This window comes from Manacus candei, unplaced genomic scaffold (genome assembly GCF_025592945.1).
Source record: "Manacus candei isolate 608988 ecotype Guabito, Panama unplaced genomic scaffold, ASM2559294v1 h1tg000137l, whole genome shotgun sequence".
Taxonomy (NCBI): domain Eukaryota; kingdom Metazoa; phylum Chordata; class Aves; order Passeriformes; family Pipridae; genus Manacus; species Manacus candei.
The window spans coordinates 508,753-530,808 of record NW_026138185.1 but is presented as its reverse complement, the minus strand read 5'-3'; the positions used below and the strand labels follow the sequence as shown (position 1 = coordinate 530,808).

The window sequence follows — 22,056 nt, the reverse complement described above, 5'->3', positions numbered from 1 at the left end:
AGCTGAGCAGCACAGCAAGAGCCAAAGGCAGCCCTTTCTCTGCCCCTCTGGGTTCCCCACAGGTGTCCCTGGGGCTCCAGGGGAACCTGCTGTGGGACAGACTGAAGGAAACAATGATGTTCCCTCTTCTCCCCTCTTCAGTGACACTTCTTTCCAGCAGTGACACTTCTTTCCAACAGTGACATTTCTCCTCTTAGAAAATTACCAGGGTATGATGATCACCTTTTCTAGTTTCATCATTACACAGGACACCAGGAGGGTGACAGCAAAGGATCTGGTAACTCCCTGGCACAGCGGGGGTTTTCCTGGAGTCACACAGAGAAATGTGTCAGGGCTCTGAGAGGTGTCCAACCCTGAGCTAGACTGATGCACACACGGGGTGTTCAGAGACACGAGTCCTTCCCTGGCACACACACAGGCAGTTCATTGCAGCAGGGGCAGTGTCTCCCTGGGCTCCTGCTACCACTCCCAGAGCCTGGAGCCACCTCAGCCCTGTAATGCTCCCACCCTGCCCACTCCTACACTTCAGATGAACATTGGGGTTTTCTAGTCACTGGAACTGCCCAGACCAGCCCCTCCCTGGTGCCCCCATCTCCCTGCCCCGCCCCAGCCCAGCAGAGCAGCACAGTCGTTTCTGGTCCTGCAGCAAGAAAGGGAGGCAATAGAGGACAGGGACAGTGACTGCATGTCTGGACTGCTCAGGAGATCATCAGCTCAGGCGGCAGCTCCTGCAGCCCCAGGGCCAGACCCGCTTCCCAGTGGCCCAGGCAGCTGCTGCCACGTGGGCACAAGCTCTGCTGCCCAGGAGGGTCCTGTAGTGCAGGGCTTTGCAGATGGACATGTAGCAGTCGTAGGACATGATGGTGAGAAGGGCAAGCTCCGCTGTGATCAAGAAGAAAAGCAAAAAACACCTGTGCAGCTCATCCTGAGTAGGACATGCCCCTGGTGTTCCAGAGGGAATTGGTCATGGCTTTGGGGAGAGTGGTGCAGATGCAGCCCAGGTGTGTGAGGGAGAGGTGGAGCAGGAAGAAGTCCCTGGGGGGTGTGCAGGTGGTGGTGGCAGGCTACGGCGCTGAGGATGAGGCCGTTGCCCAGGAGGGCAGCCAGGGAGATGCCCAGGAAGAAGCAGAAGTGCAAGAGCTGCAGCCAGGAGGAGGAAGTGGGGGATGGAGCTGCTGTTGGCCATGAGCTTCCTCCGGGCATCAGGAAATGTCCAAGGAGGAAAAGGCAGTGATAACTTTGGGACAGGTTTCCTAGATCAAACCCATGAATTCCTCTGAGCATCTACCCTCATCCCAAGTATCTGCAGTCACACATATGTAGATTCTGGACTGTAGAAGACAGGCTTAGCATGACTTTAAGATGATTTCTTCTCAATTTTTTGATTTATTTTTCTACTGCCAGGTCTGAGAGGGGCATCGTGGAACCAAAGGAACCCTGAGACATTTCAGAATCCCACATGTGTTGGGTCTGTCTGAGCTGGAGTTCATTTTCTCACTGCAGGCGTCACAGTGCTGTGCTTTGCATTGGGAGCTACAAAGGGGTTAATCACACCAGTGCTTTGGCAACTGCTGAGCAGGGCTGGTGCAGCATCTGCATTGTCGGCTTCGTCCCCTGAATCGGGGGCAAGATCATGGGAGGCGATACAGACAGGTCAGTTGAGCCAAATGGACCAAAGGGACATTGCAGAATATATGGCGTCAGCTCAGCTACAAGAGCTCAGGAAAGGAACAGGAAAGGGGGAAAATCCATTTTTTTACAATACATGCCTTCTGAGCGGCTTCTCTGTGTGGTGAAGCCCTGCTTCCCGTGAAGTGGCCAGGTATCGCTGCTGACAGGAAGTAGAGAGAAAATCTTTTTATTTTCCTCTTCACTTATGCATGCACAAACTTTGGCTTTTGCTTTAGTAAAGTGCCTGATCTCAAGGTAGAAATAATTTTCCATCTTATTCTGTCTCTTCTGTCTGGCTGGGAAGGGCAGCAATAGAGCAGCTTGTTGGGCACCTGGCATCCAGGTAAGGTCAACCCACTGCAACATTGCAGGGTCTCATGGAACCAAAGGACTGCTGGGAGACTGGGGGAACTCACGGAATCAAGTGGCCGTCGTGGCACTGCCGTGCATCATAGAAGCAAATGTTCCCTGGGAAACTACAGAAACCAGGGACTTAAGGGACATCATTGGGATGTGCGGGACCTCATGGAATTAAACAAACCGTGGGATATCTTTGGAACTTCATGGAATCAAAGGGATAAAACAAAAGAATTAAACCCCATGACCAGAAACCATTGGATGGAACATTTCTTTAATATGCCAGCTGGGGATTCATGGGGGTACTCTGCCATGCATGAATCAAAGAATCAGTATAAATTTCGGAGTATAAATACAGTGATACTTGAAAGACCCTCCCCTTCACAAGCAGTCCAAAATTCTCTTCTGATTTTAGGGTCAAATAGCCTCTTGGATTTTATTCGTGGAGCAAGACTGCCATCTAGCGTCCATTTCTTCTGGGAGGGGCAGTCATTTTCACAGAGTGGTCTTCTCCCTTAGGCGGCCTCGTAGCATCTCTGATTGATCTATCCGACCCCTAACCCCTAAACTAAATGCTTTAGGACCAGCTAAGACGTATCTTAGAACTTCCCATTTGCTTAAACAATGTAAGACTTTCTTCTTAACAGAACAATTAAACAATTAAACAAGTTTTCTGAGGCCTGTAAGCTAATTTCTTGAAGATGGGCATATGATACACTCTCTATTAGTTTCCATGTATCATCTACATTCTCTCTCCTACAACTAATTGTAATCTTAAAAGAAAAGAAAAGACTGCTACCATGCCAAGAAAGCAAACCCCTTTGTTGATTAGGATTTTTATCTAAGAAAAACTTCTGATTTATGAAGCCATTAAGGATGGAGATCCTCTCTCATTTCAGTGCCATTGTGACAATATGGGGCCTCATGTGACACATGGAACACAGAACACTGCACATTCCCAAGCAATCAAGGGGCCATTGTAACACTCCAGGGCCTCATGGAAGACGGAGGCCCCGCAGAGAGACCTCAAATCAGAGGTTTGGGCAATCCTCAACCAGAGGAAGTTCAACAAGGGGAAGTGCCAGATTCTGTCCCTGTGATGGGGCAACCCCGAATGTCCGGACAGACTGGGAATGATATTCTGCGTAGCAGCGCTGGAAAATGGCCTCTGGGGTCCTGGTGGAAGGCCAGTTGGCCAAGAGTCAGTGGTGCTCTGGCGGGGACTCACTGCTCGGTCACAGGAGGGTTTTCAGACACACGAGTCCTTCGCTTGCACACAGACACAGACAGTTCATGGCAACAGGGGCAGTATCTCCTGGGGTTCCTGCTGCCACGCCAGGAGCCTGGATGCACCTAAGCCCTTGTGGGGTGCCACCTGCTCTGCCACTATCTGAGATGGCCCACCGCCTGAGAGATGGAAACGCAGAGCTCTGTCCAAGAGAAGCACATCCCAGAGCTGCACGCATGGGCTTTGCCGGGATTTAGAACCGTAAATGCAATGTGACACCGAGACACTCTTTGTCCCACATAACTTCACGGTCTCCCAGGAGGTTGATGGCAATTGTTCTTGCTCAGGGTAATCTCCCCACACCAACAGCAGGTGTGTGCTCAAGACTTGTCTGTGCAATGCAAACAGATACACGCTGTCTAGTTCTTCCGGTCTCTCCAAGGAAGGCAAAAGAATCTCTGTGTGCCGGGTGAGAAGCCAGTGCTGGAAGTTGTGGTTCTATTGTGAGTGCCAAGAGCGGATGGCAGGTCTGTGATGAATGCCCTGAGGAGATGACCTGGGTTTTCCAGTGCACATGGCAATAGATCACACCCTGCTTTGGTGGTCATTTATGTCCTACGGAGATGACAGAGATGGGAAAGAGAATGAAATTTTTGAATGTGCCTCTGAGTACCCCTCAACCTGCTGCAAAAGTGCAGATTCCAGTACATCCAGTTCAGGTGTGAGAGGCTGTTCCCTGGTCCTCTGAGTAAGAAGAGCTGGACGAGGGGACACAGCAGAACTCGCTTACTGAGACTGCATCTCCATGAATCCCAAAGCAAGTGCGAGGGGTTATGCCACGTCCGAGTTTTCTCAGGGGAAGGTGTTTCTCCCATGCATTGCCTCCCCGTGGCACTGGTGCCACAGCCCCCGACAAAACCACAAGTGGTCTTTGTGCCTAGCAAAAGTGCTCCTACTGCTAGCAGGGATGTTCCACGGGAAAGGCCAGGAGAGGTTGAGCCCGGAGGGCACTGAGCCCAGAGGGATGTTCTGCCTCTCGTGCCCCTCGACCATTCTCACAAGCGCTTGCCCTGGAGGACAATTCAGGAGTCTCCACGTGCCAAAAGAGAGATGTGAGGGAAGAGACGATGGCGGTGTAAGAAGCACATGGCCTGTCAATCTGAAGATCCTCGATACCAAACACCACCCCTGCCACCCAGCCCGGCCCCGCCGGTTCTACGGTGCAAAGCACGGACCGCCGCCGCGCTGCCGCCGCTGTCGCCTGGCCTCCGCCTCCAGCCAGCACCCGAGGAGAGCCCGAGAGGCGCCGGCACCTGTCCCAGCCCCGGGGTGGATTTGTCGGAGGAGGCCAGGGGAGGAGGGAGAGGAAGGCAGAGGAGATGGAGAGGAGGTGACCCGCCAGGAGTAGAGAGTCGGGGCTGGCGGGGGCAGCGAGGCACCGGGAAGCGAATCGGCGGCTGCGGCGCTGTCGGAGAGCGGGGCTGGTGTCGCTGGCCGCGGTTTTGATCTGTGCGCAGGGCTGGCGGCCGGAGGCCGTAGGGGCCGGGGCAAACCCCTGGGGTGGACGTGCATATTCCTCGAGGTTGCCCTCCTGTCTGGTAGGTTCTTCACAAAGTTCTTCCAACTATCTTCCCAACCCTCCCTCCCTCTGGTCCATAAAGTATTCCCTGGGAAAAATCATCACTTTTTTCTTTGTCGAGCCGTTATTCTTTCCTTGCTTTACTGTCTGTCCTTCAGTGAATTCATGCAGTCGTCCTTCCGCTTTCCTACTTTTCTTCCTCTCTTCGCTTGGCTTAATCCCGCAGCTTTTCATTCTTCAGTGACTTCACCAATCCACTTCTCTTTTCCGCTCACCTCTCTCCAGCAAATATTAATGGACATTTCAACTACTACACACCTTTATATCCTCTTAAAATTCTTCTCCGTATTGGCTTGACTGCTACTGTGCCCTTTGTTTTGGGAAAAAACATCCAGTGCAAAAACACTTCCAACGGCTTTTCTTCATCTCCCTGCCAGTGTCTGCAGGTAGAGCCCAGGTGCAGCAGGACCCATTGGTAGAGACCAGCGAGAGCAGTGAAATCACCAAGTACTCACACGCCAACATACTGGTAGCTCCCGGGTCACAGCCCCGAGTTCCTCAGTGCTAAATGGTCCAGAGAGCTGCTAAATGGTCCAGAGAGCTGCGGGCGCCAACGGGGCGGCTGTGGGTGACGGGTGATAGTCTTTCCACCGTCCTCTGGCTCTCCGGGCACCGTCATGGAGACGAGTTGGGTATTAGCGCTTCTATTAAAACAGGGTTTTTAGCCATACAAAGAGAACAGGCTTGAGTACCTGGGTGCCAAGTGACGTAAAAAGCACAGCGCAGCGCAAGAGGCACCAGTGCTAGAACACTGAATTTACCCCTGGCCTATCAAATCCTCATCTCACTAAACTTAATAATGCGCCAGATTCTGCTTCCAGGCTACCTCTGGCACGACCTCCAGTTTTCTCCAGGCTGCCCAAATAGTTAGAGCTCTCTGTTTTCAGGACAAGCATACGTATTTCAGGTGTTCCCTAGTCTTCTGAGCAGGAGAAGTGACACAACTGTGATCTCATCATGGAGACTGTATCTCCATTGGTCCAAAACGGGTGGGAGATGCCATGCCGTGATTTCTCATGGGCAGGTGCTTCACCCATGCACTGCTTCGGCGTAGAACTGGTGCCACAGCCCAAATCTAAAACTAAGGTGCTATTTGTCTCCAGCAGAAATGCTCCTGCTGACAGCTCCGCTGCCCACAGACGTCGATGGGTCTCCCGGTGTATCGAAACCCCCGTAAGCCATGGCCCACTGCAAACAGAGAGATTTGAATATGTTGCCAGCCGGGGAAAACTGGAAGTCGTGCCAGAGGCAGCCTGCAGGTTGAAAGGGATGCATTAATAAATTTAGTGAGATAAGAGTTTGATAGACCTGGAGCAACTTTGGAATGATCTCCTGATTTTCTTTAGAAAAGGAGAAATGTGTGACTGCAGAGAGAGCCAAGATATCTTTTGGTGGCAGTATGTGGAGGAGAGGACAGACGGAGAGGGATAGCGAAGTTGAAGTGGCGAGCAGAGGGAGAGAAGGAGGCCTGAGCTTTCTCTTCTTTCCCTCTTTATTTCTTTAGAGAAGTAAGATCACCTGGAGTGAACACATGAAAGACAGCAAGTACATGATCTGCAGCGATGTTTCTCTATTCAGTTGTATTCCCCCCACGGGGCCTGAAAAGGCAGTTGACTATTTCCTGGGAGGAAAAAGAATGCATTTATGAAAAGCTGGGATATAGAGAGGAGGTGTACCAGGCAGAAAGTGACGACGCTCTAGCCAAAATTCATGCTGAGACGAACCTGCCTGTTTACCGAGAGTGTCAGAAATCTCCACCCTGTGCCGAGAGAAGAGAGCTGCCAGAAACGAATCTCTTAGAGGGGGAGCAAAGGAAGCAGGAGGGTCGAGAAATGAACTGTACTTTCAGTACCTCAAATGCTCTCTTTGGGTTTCTCCCTCCCCAAGCAACAACCCGTCTGACTCCCCCAGCCGATGGCATTCTGAGCATTGCCTGGCTCTGGGGTCTCACTCATGGGCAGAGATTGTTCCCGGTCAGCTCGCAGTGCAGTCCTCCCCTCCCCAGTTGCAATCGCCTGCTCTGCTGCACACCCACTGATGTGCTTTTGGGAGCTCCGGGCTTCTACACTTCTGCACCTTTCACATCTTCCCGTGCTGTCCTCAACTCTCTGGGTTGCTTGCAGCTTCCTCGGGAAACACGTGTCTCCTTCGCTTCTGTGGCTTTTCCCCTGTCCTTCTTCATCTGCTTGGGAAGAATGCCTCTCTCCCAGCTCCCCGGGAAAGGGAGATGAGCCCTGCTGGGCAGCAGCCCGGTGTCTCTAGATTTGCCTTTCTCTTCTGCGAAAAAGCAAAGTCTGAGAGGAACGTGGTTCCAGCAAGGCTGCTGGATATCCCAGTTCCAGTGACGGCAAGGAGAGCGTATGCCCTAGGGAATGTACTGAGGGATGAGCAGGGATCAGGATGAAGACCCTGACGCACATGCAGGGAGCACATGGGGCAACTACCAGAGTGCTGCTTGCGAGTGGTGGGGCTAGGAGAGCCCTGGCCCACCCAGGGCAGTTGAAGGTCTGGGGGCTTGGCAGATGGAGACACTTACACACAGTCTCTTCCCTAAACCAAGTCCAGAGGGATCCCAGGCACCCATCACACCACAGGAAACAGAGGTTTTCAAATGCTTCCCAGGTGGAAGAGCATTATCGATTTCACCCTCCTTATGCCTGTGTGCTCCTGAAAATTTTCCACCATCTTAAGTATCAGAGGAGAGAGAACACATTTAGAGGAAGCTGAGAATTCTGCATTTTTACTGAGAGGCTAATGAAGGATAGTCCTGCAACCATCCTTCCTGAGGCCAGGGCCACATGGCTGGAGGTTTTTCCTTTCTTACTGCTTTGCTTTCCTCTCTCACCGCCTCTAACACTTGGTCTGGCTTGGTTGCACCTCGCTCCTTCGCACTGTCTGCCTTCACAGCTTCTTCAGAACACGTCCGAGATGTAGTGTTCAGATCCTTGACGAGTGACACTCCAAATCTTGCAGACCCTTACTCTCTGTCTTTACCACACTCTAGGCAAGGCAAGAACCCCTCCTGCTATCCAAAGAGAAAGATCTTCATGAACCAGAGAATCGCGGCTCCTGCCTGGAGTGGATCAGAGTAACCAGGAGAAGATGCCTCAAGAGAAGCTAGGGACACACATGGCAGCTGACTGCAGGATGCCTAGATTTGCGCTGCCCTGTGCTGTATAAATCACTTTGCACTCAGGCATTCTGTCGCAAGCCTGCGTTCTGTGTAGGAATGAAAAGCCATGTTTTTATAGGGGTGCTAATTTACTCTGTCGTAGAACCAATTAACCGAGTTTTGTTTTTAGAGAATCCCCTGAAATCTCTGAAGACGACAGTGTCAATGAGTCCGTGTCCGCCAGGGCCCAGGAATACAGAGCCGCGTTCCCATGATGGGGTCCGGAGAGTCAGAGGACGGTGGAAAGACCGTCTCCCGTCACCAACAGCCACCCCGTTGGCACCCGCAGCTCTCTGGACAATTTAACAGCGCGTACGAGGAGCTCGGGGCTGTGACCCGGGAGCTGCCGGTAGGAATGGATACGGTCTCCGGCCACCAGCCCTGCGCACAGATCAAAACCGCGACCAGCGACACCAGCCCCGCTCCCCGACAGCGCCGCAGCCGCCGATCCGCTTCCCGGCGCCTCGCTGCCCCCACCAGCCCCGACTCTCTGCTCCTGGTGGGCCGCCTCCTCTCCGCCTCCTCCCCTGTCCTCCTCCGACAAATCCGCCCCGGGGCTGGGACAGGCACCGGCGCCTCTCGGGCTCTCCTCGGGTGCTGGTTGGAGGTGGAGGCCAGGTGACAGCTGTGGCAGTGCGGCAGCGGTTTGTGCTCTGAACCGTAGAACCGGCGGGGCCGGGCTGGGTTTGCGAGAATGGTCGAGGGGCACGAGAGGCAGAACATCCCTCCGGACTCAGTGCCCTCCGGACTCAACCTCTCCTGGTCTTTCCCGTGGAACATCCCTGCTAGCAGTAGGAGCACTTTTGCTAGGCACAAAGACCACTTGTGGTTTTGTCGGGGGCTGTGGCACCAGTGCCACGGGGAGGCAATGCATGGGAGAAACACCTTCCCCTGAGAAAACTCGGACGTGGCATAACCCCTCGCACTTGCTTTGGGATTCATGGAGATGCAGTCTCAGTAAGCGAGTTCTGCTGCGTCCCTCGTCCAGCTCTTCTTGCTCAGAGGACCAGGGAACAACCTCTCACACCTGAACTGGATGAACTGGAATCTGCACTTTTGCAGCAGGTTGAGGGGCACTCAGAGGCACATTCAAAAATTTCATTCTCTTTCCCATCTCTGTCACCTCCGTAGGACATAAATGACCACCAAAGCAGGGTGTGATCTATTGCCATGTGCACTGGAAAACCCAGGTCATCTCCTCAGGGCATTCATCACAGACCTGCCATCCGCTCTTGGCACTCACAATAGAACCACAACTTCCAGCACTGGCTTCTCACCCGGCACACAGAGATTCTTTTGCCTTCCTTGGAGAGACCGGAAGAACTAGACAGCGTGTATCTGTTTGCATTGCACAGACAAGTTTTGAGCACACACCTGCTGTTGGCGTGGGGAGATGACCCTGAGCAAGAACAATTGCCATCAACCTCCTGGGGAGACCTTGAAGTTATGTGGGACAAAGAGTGTCTCGGTGTCACATTGCATTTACGGTTCTAAATCCCGGCAAAGCCCATGCGTGCAGCTCTGGGATGTGCTTCTCTTGGACAGAGCTCCGCGTTTCCATCTCTCAGGCGGTGGGCCATCTCAGATAGTGGCAGAGCAGGTGGCACCCCTCAAGGGCTTAGGTGCATCCAGGCTCCTGGCGTGGCAGCAGGAACCCCAGGAGATACTGCCCCTGTTGCCATGAACTGTCTGTGTCTGTGTGCAAGCGAAGGACTCGTGTGTCTGAAAACCCTCCTGTGACCGAGCAGTGAGCCCCCGCCAGAGCACCACTGACTCTTGGCCAACTGACCATCCACCAGGACCCCAGAGGCCATTTTCCAGCGCTGCTATGCAGAATATCATTCCCAGTCTGTCCGGACATTCGGGGTTGCCCCATCACAGGGACAGAATCTGGCACTTCCCCTTGTTGAACTTCCTCTGGTTGAGGATTGCCCAAACCTCTGATTTGAGGTCTCTCTGCGGGGCCTCCATCTTCCATGAGGCCCCGGAGTGTTACAATGGCCCCTTGATTGCTTGGGAATGTGCAGTGTTCTCTGTTCCATGTGTTCCATGAGACCCCATATTGTCACAATGGCACTGAAATGAGAGAGGATCTCCATCCTTAATGGCTTCATAAATCAGAAGTTTTTCTTAGATAAAAATCCTAATCAACAAAGGGGTTTGCTTTCTTGGCATGGTAGCAGTCTTTTCTTTTCTTTTAAGATTACAATTAGTTGTAGGAGAGAGAATGTAGATGATACATGGAAACTAATAGAGAGTGTATCATATGCCCATCTTCAAGAAATTAGCTTACAGGCCTCAGAAAACTTGTTTAATTGTTTAATTGTTCTGTTAAGAAGAAAGTCTTACATTGTTTAAGCAAATGGGAAGTTCTAAGATACGTCTTAGCTGGTCCTAAAGCATTTAGTTTAGGGGTTAGGGGTCGGATAGATCAATCAGAGATGCTACGAGGCCTGCTAAGGGAGAAAGACCACTCTGTGAAAATGACTGCCCCTCCCAGAAGAAATGGACGCTAGATGGCAGTCTTGCTCCACGAATAAAATCCAAGAGGCTATTTGACCCTAAAATCAGAAGAGAATTTTGGACTGCTTGTGAAGGGGAGGGTCTTTCAAGTATCACTGTATTTATACTCTGAAATTTATACTGATTCTTTGATTCATGCATGGCAGAGTACTCCCATGAATCCCCAGCTGGCATATTAAAGAAATGTTCGATCCAATGGTTTCTGGTCATGGGGTTTAATTCTTTTGTTTTATCCCTTTGATTCCATGAAGTTCCAAAGATATCCCACGGTTTGTTTAATTCCATGAGGTCCCGCACATCCCAATGATGTCCCTTAAGTCCCTGGTTTCTGTAGTTTCCCAGGGAACATTTGCTTCTATGATGCACGGCAGTGCCACGATGGCCACTTGATTCCGTGAGTTCCCCCAGTCTCCCAGCAGTCCTTTGGTTCCATGAGACCCTGCAATGTTGCAGTGGGTTGACCTTACCTGGATGCCAGGTGCCCACCAAGCTACTCTATTGCTGCCCTTCCCAGTCAGACAGAAGAGACAGAATAAGATGGAAAATTATTTCTACCTTGAGATCAGGCACTTTACTAAAGCAAAAGCCAAAGTTTGCGCATGCATAAGTGAAGAGGAAAATAAAAAGATTTTCTCTCTACTTCCTGTCAGCAGCAATACCTGGCCACTTCATGGGAAGCAGGGTTTCACCACACAGAGAAGACGCTCAGAAGGCATGTATTGTAAAAAAATGGATTTTCCCCCTTTCCTGTTCCTTTCCTGAGCTCTTGTCGCTGAGCTGACGCCATATATTCTGCAATGTCCCTTTGGTCCATTTGGCTCAACTGACCTGTCTGTATCGCCTCCCATGATCTTGCCCCCGATTCAGGGGACAAAGCCGACAATGCAGATGCTGCACCAGCCCTGCTCAGCAGTTGCCCAAGCACTGGTGTGATTAACCCCTTTGTAGCTCCCAATGCAAAGCACAGCACTGTGACGCCTGCAGTGAGAAAATGAACTCCAGCTCAGACAGACCCAACACATGTGGGATTCTGAAATGTCTCAGGGTTCCTTTGGTTCCACGATGCCCCTCTCAGACCCGGCAGTAGAAAAATAAATCAAAAAATTGAGAAGAAATCATCTTAAAGTCATGCTAAGCCTGTCTTCTACAGTCCAGAATCTATATATGTGTGACTGCAGATACTTGGGATGAGGGTAGATGCTCAGAGGAATTCATGGGTTTGATCTAGGAAACCTGTCCCAAAGTTTTCACTGCCTTTTCCTCCTTGGACATTTCCTGATGCCCGGAGGAAGCTCATGGCCAACAGCAGCTCCATCCCCCACTTCCTCCTCCTGGCTGCAGCTCTTGCACTTCTGCTTCTTCCTGGGCATCTCCCTGGTTGCCCTCCTGGGCAACGGCCTCATCCTCAGCGCCGTAGCCTGCCACCACCACCTGCACACCCCCCAGGGACTTCTTCCTGCTCCACCTCTCCCTCACACCCCCAGGCTGCCTCTGCACCACTCTCCCCAAAGCCATGGCCAATTCCCTCTGGAACACCAGGGGCATGTCCTACTCAGGATGAGCTGCACAGGTGTTTTTTGCTTTTCTTCTTGATCACAGCAGAGCTTGCCCTTCTCACCATCATGTCCTACGACTGCTACATGTCCATCTGCAAAGCCCTGCACTACAGGACCCTCCTGGGCAGCAGAGCTTGTGCCCACGTGGCAACAGCTGTCTGGGCCACTGGGAAGCGGGTCTGGCCCTGGGGCTGCAGGAGCTGCCGCCTGAGCTGATGATCTCCTGAGCAGTCCAGACATGCAGTCACTGTCCCTGTCCTCTATTGCCTCCCTTTCTTGCTGCAGGACCAGAAACGACTGTGCTGCTCTGCTGGGCTGGGGCGGGGCAGGGAGATGGGGGCACCAGGGAGGGGCTGGTCTGGGCAGTTCCAGTGACTAGAAAACCCCAATGTTCTTCTGAAGTGTAGGAGTGAGCAGGGTGGGAGCATTACAGGGCTGAGGTGGCTCCAGGCTCTGGGAGTGGTAGCAGGAGCCCAGGGAAACACTGCCCCTGCTGCAATGAACTGCCTGGGTGTGTGCCAGGGAAGGACTCGTGTCTCTGAACACCCCCGTGTGTGCATCAGTCCAGCTCAGGGTTGGACACCTCTCAGAGCCCTGACACATTTCTCTGTGTGACTCCAGGAAAACCCCCGCTGTGCCAGGGAGTTACCAGATCCTTTGCTGTCACCCTCCTGGTGTCCTGTGTAATGATGAAACTAGAAAAGGTGATCATCATACCCTGGTAATTTTCTAAGAGGAGAAATGTCACTGTTGGAAAGAAGTGTCACTGCTGGAAAGAAGTGTCACTGAAGAGGGGAGAAGAGGGAACATCATTGTTTCCTTCAGTCTGTCCCACAGCAGGTTCCCCTGGAGCCCCAGGGACACCTGTGGGGAACCCAGAGGGGCAGAGAAAGGGCTGCCTTTGGCTCTTGCTGTGCTGCTCAGCTGGGCCGGGCTCCTGGCACACAGGGAAATCCTGGCAAGTGGGCAGCACTGCAGAGAGACAGCTCTGCCCAGGAGCAGCTCCTCTGCACAGCCCAGCAGGGCCGAGGGCACTGCCTGTAGGCACGAGAGAAGAGAAGAAAGGCAAAGGGAGGTTAAAGGCAGCAGAAAGATGGGAGGTGTTCAGCTGAGACACAACTTGGGGACACAACTTCACACTCCTCTGCAGAGTGAGTCTACAGGTGCAGGGCAATGTCGCTTGTGTTCCTGGAGGAATCTCCTAAAGCTACCACATCCCACAGCTTTGCACATCTGTCAGGACTCTCCCAGTTTCTCTGTTGCGCGGGAGGAGGATGTTCTCCAGGGCAGGCCTTCCCTGCAGCACCGTCAGAGGGACAGCGCAGGTGGGCTCCTTCTCCCAGGGATGGCTGTGGGGTGGGAAGGTGGGGGTGCAGCCAGGGATGCCCGGGGCTGTCCTGCAGAGCAGGGTCCCTGTGCTCCGGGGTTCTTTGTGCCAGGGCACGGACTTTGCTGCCTGCTGGGGTCAGGTCTCATCCTGCCTGGGTAGTTGCCCACCCCTCTGCAGGGAGAAGCTGTCGGTGGGTGGTGAGAACCCCAGCAGGAGCCAGGCAGGTTCTTCCTGCCGTTGGATGAGGTGTGTGTGGTCAGGGCTGTGGGAGGTCAGGGTTGCTCCCAGATCCAGATCACACCAGCACATTTCCAAGAGCACTGTCAAATGGGAAGGACAAAGCACAATTATTAGGAAGGAATGGAGCTTTTCTGAGTCAGTGTTTTCAGTTTCCTACTCCTGAGGAATCTGGGGGTTGAGAAATGGAAAAGGAGCTCCCATGTTGGACAAGTCACTGAGACTCCTGAGCTGTAACTTGGAATGCACAAGTGCTTCTGTAAGCAACTTCCTAAAGTGCTTTCGGCCTCTGCTCTGCTTTTGACAGAAGCAGCATCACTTCTGCTGGACCCATCTGTTTTTTCTTTATCTGCCCTTTTCCACCTGCAAAAAGAAAAGTTGCCCAGTCAGTGCGCTGCAAACAGGCAGGTTTCTCTCAGGTCACAGTGAGTGCACAGACATTCGGATGGAGTGGTGACAGGGAAGTCATGAATGGATTTCTGATGTTGAGTCTACTGTTTTGAAATCAGAAAATGTGGTGTTGAAGTCATCGTTAGCCTTTGAGAGGGAAACAGGAGAAAAATCGGATAAACTTGTTGCTAAAAATGAGCTGCTTCAAACTGAGGTTGACCACCTTCAAAGTCTTGTTAAAATTTGGATGATTATGAAACAGTCAACTCACGGATTACCCCCATCAATACTAGACAATGCCCGCAGTATAAAGGCATAAAGCCCTCCCAGCCCCTCCAGGAACCCTCAAATCCCATCCCGGTCCCACAGGACACTCCCAACTTCCCCTTAAACCCTCCGAGGCCCCCAGACTGCCTCCCAGACCCACAAAAACCCACAAGATGCCCCCAAACCCCTCCCAGTTACCTCCAGCCCTCCCAGGGCCTTTCAAACCCTCTCCTAGTTGCCCCCTTCCCCTCGAGGATGCCCCCAAACTCTCTCCCAGTTCCTTCCCACATCCCCGACGATTCCCCAAAACCCCTCACAGCTGCCCCAATCTCCCCAACCTCCCTCCCAAACCCCCAAACTCCCCCAAACACCTTCCCACTTACCCCCACGACCTCCAACCCCTTCTCAGCCTCCCCATTCCTTCCCAAAGCCCCTCCCAGTTGCCGGCCCGTCCCCCAGGCTCGGGTGAGGAGGTGCCCCAGGTCGACGGGCCCGCCCAGACAGGGGCGGTTCCAGCAGCATGTCAGGAGCCACCCCCTGCCCCGAAAGCTCCCGTCCGCCCTGGAGCCACCTCAGCTGCCCCTGCAGGGGAGAAATCCAGGCCGGAGCAGAGCAGGGGGCAGGGCCGGGCTGGGACCTCGATGGACGGGGGCACTGGGAGAGCTGGGGAGAGACCGGGATGGGCTGAGAGGGCACTGGGAGAGAGGGGAGACACTGGGATGGGCTGAGAGGGCACTGGGGGAGACACTGGGATGGGCTGAGGGGGCACTGGGAGAGCAGGGGAGAGACCGGGATGGGTTGAGGGGGCACTGGGGGAGAGGGGAGACACTGGGATGGGCTGAGGGGGCACTGGGAGAGAGGGGAGACACTGGGATGGGCTGAGGGGGCACTGGGAGGGAGAGGGGAAAGTTTTTTGCCCCTTTCCTGGGCACTTGAACACCCTCTGCACCCCCGTTCCCGGCCGTGCCGGCTGTCCTTCCCCCCCAAGCCATGAACAGGTTTTGGGGCTCCCTCGTGGGTCGCAGCCAATAGAACGGCTCTGCTGGAATGACGTCATTGCCAAATTCTGCTGGGCCCCTGTCCTTGTGCCGGTGAGTCACCCAATAGAACGTTGAAACTTCCGCGGGGGCTGCCGGGAGCGGGGCGGTGATGGCGGGGGAGGGGAGGATCGGGATTGACCCCGATTGGTCCCGATCGATCCCGGTCCCAGGGTCTCCCCCCGCCGCGCTGTTTTTCACGTGCGGCCCCAACGAGGCCATGGTGGTGTGGGGTGAGTTCAGGGGGTCCGGGGGCTCCTGGTGACCCCTCCGAATCTCCCCCAAGACTCTCGGGAACTGCCCAGATCCCCCCAAGAATCCTGGGGACCCTCCGCCTTTCCCCCTCCTCCCCCAAATCTCCTGTGCATCCCCTTAACCCTTGAAAATCTCCTGGGACCACCTCAGACCCCCAGACTCCCTCCTGGGGACCCCCAAACACTCTTCAGGACTCCGGGGCCCCTCCCGACCCTTGGGCAGGGCCCGGTGCTGCTGCTGGGGCAGGGGGTGAGGCCTTGCCGCCTGCCAGCTGCCTGGGCCCCTGTCCTTGCTGCGCCACATCCCCGAGGCTCCATCCCCGCTCCCCCAGCGCCAGCTCGCTCCTTCCCAGCCCCAACCAAGCCCTTCTCTGTGTCCTCCTGCAGGCCATGGCTTTCACAACATTCCTTTTGGTGCTTGTGCAAAGCATCATCCAGTCCCTGCAGGCGGTCGGGGAGGGGCTGCACAAGACTCAGTGAGCTTGGAGGTCTTTTCCAAGCTGAAGGACTCTTGGATTCTGTGATTGTGTGCTGGATTCAGCTGGGTCCGTGTTAGCAGCATTAGTTTGCTCCCAAAGTTTCCTCGCTGTCAGCTCTTGTGGCCTAAGGCTTGAGCTCCTTTAGCTCCTTGTGCTGAGCTACTGATGGGAAAGGAGAGGCCTCTGCGAGCAGATTCCTGGTGTTCCCTGTAGAACAGTGAGGGAGAAGGTGTAGTCAAGTGGGAAGAGGAGTACTGTTTGTGTGTGGCCTCCTATGTGGCCTTGGCGCCTTTGAGGGGCTTGAAGGAGAAAAGAGCTTTGTTAAAGTGAGAAGTGAAATAGTGTGTTGGCTGTTCTCTCTGCAGGGAGAAGCTGTCGGTGGGGGAGGGGCCACCGAGTGGGAGAGGGGTCACAGAATGGGGGAGGGGTCACAGAGTGGGGGAGGAGCCACAGAGTGGGGGAGGGGCCATAAAGTGGGGGAAGGGTCTGAGAGTGGGGGAGGGGCCATAAAGTGGATGAGGGGCCATAGAGTGGGGGAGGAGTCAGAGAGTGGGGGAGGGGCCATGAAGTGGGAGAGGGGTCACAGAGTGGGGTAGGGGCTACAGAATGGGGTAGGGGCCACAGAATGGGGAAGGGGCCATAAAGTGTGGGAGGGGCCATGGGGTGGGGGAGGGGTCACAGCCTGGACTCGGGGGGTCAGGGCAGTGACCTTGGGGAGGGGGAGGGGTCAGGGCATGGGGTAGGGGTCTCACCTGATCCCGGGGCTATCGGGACCATGGCGGGGCCGAACCTGGTGGGGACACCCAAGTTTTTCCCAAATTTCCCCTCATTTTTCCCAGTTTTTCATCCATTTCTCCCAAATTTCCCACTCTTTCCCCAATTTTCCCCCCATTTCCCCCATTTTTCCCAAATTTCCCCATTTTTCTCAATTTTTCCCCATTTGTTTTCCAAATTCCTTCCATTGTTCCCAAATTTCCCCCATTTTTTCCCATTTTCCCCAAATTTCTCCCCATTTTTCCCAACTTTCCCCAATTTTTCATCCAATTTTACCCAAATTCCCCCATTTTTTTCTCAATTCACCCCATTTTTCCCAAATTTCCCCATTTTCCCCAAATTCCGCCATTTTTCCCCAATTTTTCCTAAATTTCCCCTAATTTTTCCCAATTATCCCCCATTTTTCCTGATTTTTCACCCCTTTTCCCCAAATTTCTTACTCTTTTCCCAGTTTTCCCTCCATTTCCCCTCAAAATCCCCCATTTCCCCAAATTTCTGACTTTTTCCCCAAAATTTCCCCCGTTTTTCCACATTTTCCCGGATTTTCCCCCAGTTTTCCTAAATTTCCCCCCATTTTTCCCCATTTTTATCAATTTTCCCCAAATTTCCCACTTTTTTTCCCCAATTTTTCCCCATTTTCCCCAAAATTCCTGGTTTTTTCCCCCCATTTTTTCCCACTGGGGAAATTTGGGAAATTTGGAAAACTGGGGACCCAAAAATCCAAGAAAATGTGGGGAAATGGGGGAAAAATGTGGGGGAAATCTGGAGAAAAATCTGTGAAAATGTGGGAAAAATGGGGGGAAAATCAGGAAAATGGTGAAAAATCTGGGAAAATGTGGGAAAATGGGGAAATTGCGGAAAATTCTGGGGAAAATGTGAGAAAAATCCGGGGAAATGGGGAAAAATGGTGGAAATTCTGGGGAAAATGGGGAAAAATATGGGAAAATATGGAAAAATGAGGAAAAAAAGGGGGAAAATGGGGAAAAATGTGTGAAAATCTGGGAAAATGTGGGAAAAATGGGGGGAAAATCTGGGAAAATGGGGGGAAATGGAGAAAAAATCCGGGAAAATGGGGAAAAAATTGGGAAAAAGCTGGGAAAATGGGGAAAAATTGGGAAAAAACCTGGGAAATTCTGGGGAAAATGGGAGAAAATCTGGGAAAAATGTGGAAAAAATGGGGGGGGAAGGGGAAAAAATGGGAAAAATCTGGGAAAATAGGGAAAAAATGGGGAAAATGGGGAATATTCTGGGAAAATCTGGAAATATGGGGAAAAAAATGTGAGAAAAATGGGGAAAAATCTGGGAAAAATGGGGGAAAATGAGGAAAAATGTGGGAAAAATCATGGAAACTGGGGGGAAATTGGGAAAAAATCCGGGAAAATGTGGGAAAAAAACCTGGGAAATCTGGGAAAATGGGGAAAATAATTGGGAAAAAATCTGGGAAAAAATGGGCAAAATGAGGAAAAATCTGGGGAAATAGGGAGAAAATCTGGGAAAATGGGGGAAAAAATTTGGGAAAATGTGGAAAAAATGTGGGAAAAATCATGGAAAATGGGGGGAAATTGGGAAAAAATCCAGGGAAATGTGGGGAAAAAAAGGGGGAAATCCGGGAAAATAGGGACAATAATCGGGAAAAAATCTGGGGAAAAATGAGGAAAAATCTGGGGAAATAGGGAGAAAATCTGGGAAAATGTGGGAAAAAATTTGGGAAAATGTGGGAAAATGGGGAAAAATCTGAGAAAATGGGGACGAAAGGGGGAAAAATCTGGGGAAAATGGGGAAAATGGGGAAAAATCTGGGAAAATGTGAAAAAATTGGGAAAAACTGTGGGAAAATGGGGGAAATGAGGAGAAATCCGTGAAAATGGGGGAAAATGAGGAAAAATGGGTGAAAATGGGAAAAAATGGGAAAAAATCTGGAAAAATGGGGAAAATCGGGAAAAATCAAGAAAAATGGGGGAAAATCTGGGAAAATGTGGGAAAATGTGGGAAAATCTGGAAGAAAATCTGGAGAAAAATGTGGGAAAATCTGGGAAAAATGGGAAAAAATGTGGGAAAAATCTGGGAAAATGTGGGAAATTCTGGGAAAAGTGGAGGAAAAATCTGGGAAAATGGGGAAAAAATAGGGAAAAATCTGGGAAAATCTGGGAGAAATCTGGGAAAATGGGGACAAAGTGGGGGGGAAATGCTGGAAATTCTGGGGAAAATGGGGGGAAATGGAGAAAAATGGGGAAAAATCCCAGAAAATGGGGAAAAATGGGGAAAGATTTAAAAAAATAAGAAAAAATCTTGGGAAAATCTGGGAAAAATGGGGAAAAATCTGGGAAAATCTGGGAAAAATGAGGAAAAATCTGGGAAGATGTGGAAAAAATGGGAGAAAATCCAGGAAATGGGGAAAAATGGGGAAAGATCAAAAAAATTTTGGAAAAATGGGGAAAATATGGGAAATTCTGGGAAAAATCCAGGAAAATGGGGGAAGAAATCTGGGCAAATCTGGGAAAAATGTGAGAAAAAATCGGGGAAAATGTGGAAAAAATGGGAAAAAAAATCTGGGAAAATCTGGAGAAAAATGTGTGAAAATCTGGGAAAATGTGGGAAAAATGTGGAAAAAATGGGGAAAAATCTGGGAAAATGGGGGGAAAATCTGGGAAAATCTGGACAAAATGGGGAAAAATCTGGGAAAATGGGGGAAAAAATGGGAAAAAATCTGGGAAAATGTAGGAAAACTGGGAAAAATCTGGAAAATGGGGGGGAAATGGGGAAAAATTCAGGAAAATGTGGAAAAATGGGGGAAAATCTGGGAAAAATGGGGAAAATGGGGGGAAATGTGGAAAAATGGGGAAAAATGTGGAAAAACTGGGTTAAACTGGGAGGAACTGGGAGAAACTGGGCCAGAGGGAAAGGGATGTTGCCATGGAAATGTGAGCCCGCCCCTCCCCCACCCGGCCCAGGGCCCACGGGTGGGGGGGGGAACTGGGTTAAACTGGGACATACTGGGAGCACTGGGGGGGACACTGGGAGTTACTGGGAGCTACTGGAAGCTACTGGGGGGGTCACTGGGGTTACTGGGATGGACACTGGAGTTACTGGGAGCTACTGGGGGGGTCACTGGGGTTACTGGGATGGACACTGGGGTTACTGGGAGCTACTGGGGGGGTCTCTGGGGTTACTGGGAGTTACTGGGAGCTACTGGGGGGCTTACTGGGAGTTACTGGGAGCTACTGGGGTGGACACTGGGGTTACTGGGAGTTACTGGGATGGACACTAGGATTACTGGGAGTTACTGGGAGCTACTGGGATAGACACTGGGGTTACTGGGAGCTACTAGGAGCTACTGGGGGGGTCACTGGGGTTACTGGGGGGGTCGCTGGAGATACCGGAGGCATTACTGGGGTTACTGGGAGCTACTGGGAGCCACTGGGAGCGGCCCATCCCCCTCCCTCCCCAAGGTCACCCCAAGGACACGGAGGGGGGGAAGGGGGGGAAGCCCTGCCCCCTCCCAGTCCCTCCCAGTACCTGAACTGGTCACACTGGGAGCGGCTCCAGGTCCCTCTTCCAGTTTGGGCCCCCGGGGCTATCTTTGGGACCCGGTGATGTCACTGGGGGGGAGGGGCCTCGAGGGGGCGGCCCCTCCCCTCTTCCTTCCCAGTAAAGACCAGTAAGGGACCAGTAACGGCCCCAGTGGGGGGGGGAGGGGAAGGAGGGAACACTGAGGGTGGGGATGGAGCAGGATGGTCCTTGAGCGTGGGGGAAGGGCAGGAGGTTCCCTGAGGGTGGGGGAAGGGCAGGACCGTCCCTGAGGGTGGGGGAGGGGTAGGCGGGTCCCTGAGGGTGGGGGAGGGGCAGGAGGGACCCCGAGGTGGGGAGAGGAGCAGGAGGGTCCTGAGGGTTGGGGAGGGGCAGGGAGGGACCCCGAAAGTGAAGGAGGGACCCTGAGGGTCCCTGAGGGTGGGGGAAGGGTAGGAAGTTCCCCGAGGGTGGGGGAGGGGCAGGAGAGTCTCTGAGGTTGGGGGAGGGATCCTGAGGACCCCTGAAGGTGGGGGAGGGGCAGGGAGGGCTCCTGAGAGTGGGGGAGGGGTAGCAGGTTCACTGGGGGGAGGGGAAGGAAGGGACCCTGAGGGTGGGGGAGGGACAGGAGGGACCCTGAGGGTTGGGGAGGTGCAGGAAGGGGGGGGAGGGGCTTTGGGGGGGCCCTTAAAGGTGGGGGGAGGGGCTGAAAGTGGGTCCATCATTGGGAGGGGACACGCCCACCCAAACCCCAGTAAGTCCCAGTTGAGCTCCCAGTTCAGGGAGGGGGAGAGGATGCAAAAGACACGCCCACTTGCAGAGGCTATGGCCACCTTGGGATGGGACACGCCCACCAGGGAGAGACCACGCCCACCTAAAGAAGGGACACGCCCACCCCCAAACCACTAAGTCCCAGCTGAGTTCTGCCTTAACTGGTCCTTACTGGTCCCACCACCCCATTCTGTGTTCCAGTGACCCGTACTGGTCCATACTGGCTTATACTGGTCTATCCTGGTTTATACTGGTCTGTACTGGTCTGACCTTGATGGAGATGCTGAAGTGCCCCAACCCCCTTAACTGGTCCTTCCTGGTCCCACCACCCCATTCCGTGTTCCAGTGACCCGTACTGGTTTATATTGGTCTATACTGGTCCATACTGGTTTATACTAATCTATACTGGTCTATACTGGTCTGTACTGATTTGACGTTGACGGAGATGCTGAAGTGCCCCCAACCCCCTTAACTGGTCCTTACTGGTCCCACCGCCCCATTCCCCGTTCCAGTCACCTGTACTGGTCCATACTGGTTTATACCGGTTTATACTGGCCCATACTGGTCTATACAGGTCTATACTGCTTTATACTGACCTGACCTTGATGGAGATGCTGAAGTGCCCCCAACCCCCTTAACTGGTCCTTACTGGTCCCACTGCCCCATTCCCCATTCCAATGACCCGTACCGGTCTGTACTGGTTTATACTGGTCTATACCGGTCTATACCAGTCCATACTGGTCTATACTGGTTTATATTGGTCTGTACTGGTCTGACCTTGACGGAGATGATGAAGCGCCCCCAACCCCCTTAACTGGTCCTTACTGATCCCACCACCCCATTCCCTGTTTCAGTGACCCGTACT

General features: G+C 52.7%; 1 long non-coding RNA gene across 1 annotated transcript in view; it reads left to right on the top strand.

Moving 5' to 3' along the window:
- The first annotated feature begins 15,204 nt into the window (after positions 1–15,204).
- LOC127462725 (uncharacterized) overlaps positions 15,205–22,056 on the top strand; it is a 66,318-nt gene continuing 59,466 nt past the window's right edge. The window contains exon 1 of the long non-coding RNA XR_007900537.1: positions 15,205–15,461. This is a non-coding gene — a long non-coding RNA (uncharacterized LOC127462725). The remainder of the gene's footprint in view (positions 15,462–22,056) is intronic.